The following is a 5,153-nucleotide window of genomic DNA, read 5'->3' on the forward strand; positions in this document are numbered from 1 at the left end:
CTACACACACCTGCACTCACACAGTGTCCACACAGACACATACACACCACACACACACCACACACACAGTGCAGCAACACACACATGCACTCACACGGTGTCCACACAGACACACACAGCCAAACACACACAGCCAGTGACTGCACACAGTGCACCTACACACACACACAGTGCCCACACAGACACACGGTGTCTACATACACACACAGTGTCACAGACATACACACAGACACACATGGTGTCCACACACAGTGCAGCTACACACACACAGCATCCACACAGAAATGCCCACACATACGCACACATAGACATGATGTGCCCACAGTGACACACACAGGCACACTCTGGTCCTTGCTTCTTGTGCTCCCCCGGCCCCGTCCAGGCCCCAGCCCCGCTAGTCCTCAGGACCTTCCAGTCACACTGGCTCAGGCCTCACGCGCCCCTCAGCAGAGAGCACTCTCATGATCCCCATTTCCAGACAGGATCTGGAATCACTGAAGGTCCCACTGCAGCCTTGACCACCGGCCCAGTGCTCACTCCACACAATGCACACTCACACAGGTGTACATACGCCGGATGGGCACGCCCGCGTGGACGCTGCATGGAGCCCCCTACCCCAGCCACCGGGCCCGGGCAGTGCTCAGCCTCTCACAGCCGGCGGCTGCCCTGGATGGTGGAGTTGGCCAGGCAGCCCCTGCACACTGCTCAGAAGAACACGCCTTCCTTTGCGGATCCGCCGTCTGGCTGCCAAGCGTCCTCTGCAGGGAGCGGGGAGGGGGACATCTTCCCCCAGCTCCGGAGGCTCCTGGACGGGACGGCAGAGGAGAGGGCAGGGGCCTTGCCTCATGGCCGCGTTGCTAGGGGCAGCTCACTCGGCCTCACTGGCCTCTATGGCCTGTGCGTCTATTGACATCTTGTGATGGGATCAAGGTTGCCCTTCCAGAGTAGATGGATAGGCAAAAGGTGACACTGCCGACAGCGGTGGCCAGCTGCAGGCGCTGCCCAGGCCAGAGCCAGGGCCAGGGTCAGAGGCCCGGCTTCCTCAAACACTCCCCCGCCCTCCTTCCTTCCCTTCCCCTCCCTGCTCTCCAGGGCAGAGGCCACAAGCAGATGTCCAGTGTGCTGGACACAGTCCTTGGCTGAGAAGAGCCTGATGGTCACTTTGGGGAGAGGACAGTGGCCACAGCCACAGAGTGACAAAGACCCGAGAGGGTGGCTTCAGGATGGGGCATTGCCCTGGGAAGCAGGGTCTGCTGAACCCCCTGGGTCCCGGGTGTGACTCAGTCCCGGTGGGGTGGTTGGGGGGGCGCTCGGGGAGTCCCTGAGTGGATTGGGCAGCCGAACGTGAGCTTCACTGGGTGAGGAAGCGTCAGGACCTGGGGCTGGGCTGCCCGTTGGAGGTGAGGACAGACATCTGGACTGAGGACAGCCGTGTGTCTCCACTGGCTCCTGTGCTCTCAGTCTCCACTGCTTGTCATCCAGGGTCCACCCAGAGGCCTCGGACACAGGCACCACTGGCATAGCTTTCCCGAGGTCCTGCTGCCCCACAGCGTGGCTTTGTGCTGCCCCCCGAGGGGTCAGAGCTGACGTCCCCACCATCAGCTGTTCCTGTCTGAGGGGCTCCGGGCTGCCTCCTCCCACCTGGGGCTGGACTGCGTGTGGGTCAGAGGAGGCGCTGGCTTTGGGGGGCCAGCGGGCCCCATTCTGGGTGGTGGTTTCTGTCCTCTAAGACAAAGAAGTGGGTAGCAAGTCTTTCTGTAAATAAAATGCCACATGCTACCCAAGGATGTGTCTGGGGTGGGGCTACCTGTGGTGCAGGTGGGGAGGCAGCCAGAGCCCCTCCTCTCTCAGCCGGGGCCCGAGAGCCCTGGTCAGGGTTGGCTCAGGCTTTCCTGGATGCTGGGGTCAGCTTCCGAGCCTGTGGGACCTGCCTCATGCAGCAGGGCTTGGCAGGAGAGAGCTAAGCCTCTGCAGTTAGCTGGGCTGGTTGCTGGGGGTCCGAAGGGGTGGGAGTGTCCAGGGACAGAGGCCTGGTGGGCGCAGGGGCTAGGTCCTGCTGGAGCATTGCTCTGCTGGTGTGGCCTCTCCCCCAAGGAAGTTAGCGTAAAGCCTGCCCAGGCCAACTGTAGCAAAGTGGGCAGAGGCCACTGAAGGCAAAGCCGCTGTAAAGGGCAGGCAGAGGCTGCTCTGTTGGCAGCTGGGCTGTCCCTCCTGACAGCATGCATGGATGCAGGTGAGTGCCTGGGCACCTCCTCCCCTGGCAGCTGTGCCCGTGGCTGGAGCGGGTGGACAGCAGAGCCCGGGCCCCGTGTCTGCCCTTCCACCCAGGGCGTGAGTGTGGGCCAGGAAGTGGCCTCCCGCAAAAATGCAGCCTCTCCTAGACACCCCATCTCTGCCTTGATGGCAGTGCTCACACAGACATGCACCTGGACACTCACCCATCGATTCACTCGTGCATTCATTCACTCACTACCTTAGAACACGGCCTGTACCTGCATGTTCTGGGCCCCAGGGAGGTGGCAGGGAATGCCAGGATATCGTCTCATGCAGAGGACACAGACAGGCAGAAGTGAAATGAAAGGAAATGAAAGACCTTGCAGAGGGTGATGCGTACTGAAAACTAACACCAGTCACATGAGAAGAGACCAAAGGGAGGCACCTGTGCTGATGTGGTCTCCAGGGAGGGGTCTCCAAGGAAGGCCTTGAGAGCTGTAATCTGAGTGCCAAGAGGGAGCCAGCAGGAGTTCCAAGGAAGAGTGCCCCTGACAGGGCACCAGAAGCCAAGGCTCCAAGGCTTCTTTGGGTTTTATTGTCAGGGTAATAGGGAGCCATGGAAGGTGGTAAGCAAGGAGGAACATGACTGCTACTGAACCAGTCCATTGGGTGTCCAAGAGACAGAGGTGGAGGGCAGGATCAGAATAGAGGAAGGACTGTTCCCCCCAACCCCATAGGCTTAGCAGGTCTGGAGCACCTCTTCATTCTTCGCATACCACAGACACTGGCAGAACCTGCCATAGGACAATGACCCAGGCTAGAGGAGCTGATGTGAGCTCAGGCTGGACTTTCAGGGTCTAGTGAAACCTCGGCCTTGCCCAGGGCCCTCAAGATCGGCCCCTCACACTCAGAACCAGGATCTTAGGGTCTGAGGCCCGAGGGCTTGTGGGGTCCCTGGTCTGAGTCCCACTTGCCCAGAGCCAAGTTCTGGGTTTCTGAGCTCAACACCAACCTGCATTTACTGAGGAACCTGATATCCACTTCTTCTCTCAGGGTTTCAGGCATACTGGGCCCAAAGGTACATGCACAGACCAGCCCACAGGTGCCTACTTTGTGAGTACCTGCAGCCTTCCTACCCAGAGCAAAGCTGTTGGCCTTACATGGCCTGCTACCACACCCTCTATTACCACCACCACCACCATCACTGTCATCACTACCGTCAGCATGACCACCGTCATCACCACCACCTCCATCACCACCACCACAACCACTACCACCACCATCACCGTCATCACTACCATCAGCATGACCACCATCATCACCACCACCTCCATCACCACCACCACAGCCACCACCACCACCATCACCGTCATCACTACCATCAGCATGACCACCATCATCACCACCACCTCCATCACCACCACCACAACTACCACCACCACCATCACTGTCATCACTACCATCAGCATGACCTCATAATCACCACCTCCTCTATCACTACCACCAAAACCCTCACCACCACTATCATCAACACCATCAGCATCACCTCCTCCACCACCATCACTGTCAGCACTATCAGCATGACCACCATCATCACCGCCACCACAACCACCACCAACCACCATCATCATCACTGTCATCACTAACATCAGCATGACCACCTCCATCACCACCACCAAAACCAGCACCACCACTATCATCATCACCATGACCACCACCATCACCAGTGACTATAATCACTACCACCATGATCATCACTACCACCATAATCACCACTACTCCATCACCATCACCATGATCATCATCACCACCACTACCACCACCACCATCATTACTACCACCTCCACCATCATCAACCACCACCACAATCATCATCATCGCTACACACCACCATCACCACCAATACCAACACTATCACCACCATCTACCACCACCACCATCATTACTACCACCTCTACCATCACCACCACCACAAGCATCATCATCACCATCACCACCACCACCAGTACCAACACTGTCAACCACCACCATCAGTGTCACAATCATTATCACCACCACCATCACCTCCACCATCATCATCATCACCACCATGACAGCCATCATCACCACCATGACAGCCATCATCATCACCATGATTATTACCACCACCATCACCATCACCAACACCAATACCAATACCACTGCATCACTATCACCATCATAACAACCAGAACCACTGCCATAACCAACACAATCACCATCATCACCACCATCACTACCACCATCATGATCAACACTACCACTACAATAGCCACCACTATCACCACCATTATCATCACCACAATCATCATCACCACCGTCTTCACCTCCACCAGCACCATCATCACCACCACAACCATCACCACCACCGTTATCATCACCACTACCACCATAACAACCACCACTACCACCATAAACCCCATCACCTTTATGATCACCAACAAGAATATCATCACCACTGCCATTGTCACAACCACAACAATCACTACCACTGCCATCACTGCCATAATTACCATCACCATTGTCATCACCACCACCATCACCACTTCTTCCACCCTCAACACAAACGTCACCATCACCACTATCACGATCATTATCACTGCCGCCACATCATTGCCAGCATAGTCATCACCGCTACCATTACGTGATCACCATCATTATCACCACCATCACCATAAGCACCATCACTATATTCATCAATATTATCTTCATCACCTCCACCGCCATCATTGCCACCACTATCACCACCATCACTACCACCATCAGAATCATCAACACCATCATCATCACCACCACCACGATTATCACTACTATCACCACCACCAAAACAAACACTGCCATAATTGTCACCACCATTACCACCACCAGCATAATCACCATCATCATCACCAACACCAACGCTACCATCATTACCAACATCA

This window comes from Sapajus apella, unplaced genomic scaffold (genome assembly GCF_009761245.1).
Source record: "Sapajus apella isolate SASKATOON/1434 unplaced genomic scaffold, GSC_monkey_1.0 scaffold181, whole genome shotgun sequence".
NCBI lineage: Eukaryota > Metazoa > Chordata > Mammalia > Primates > Cebidae > Sapajus > Sapajus apella.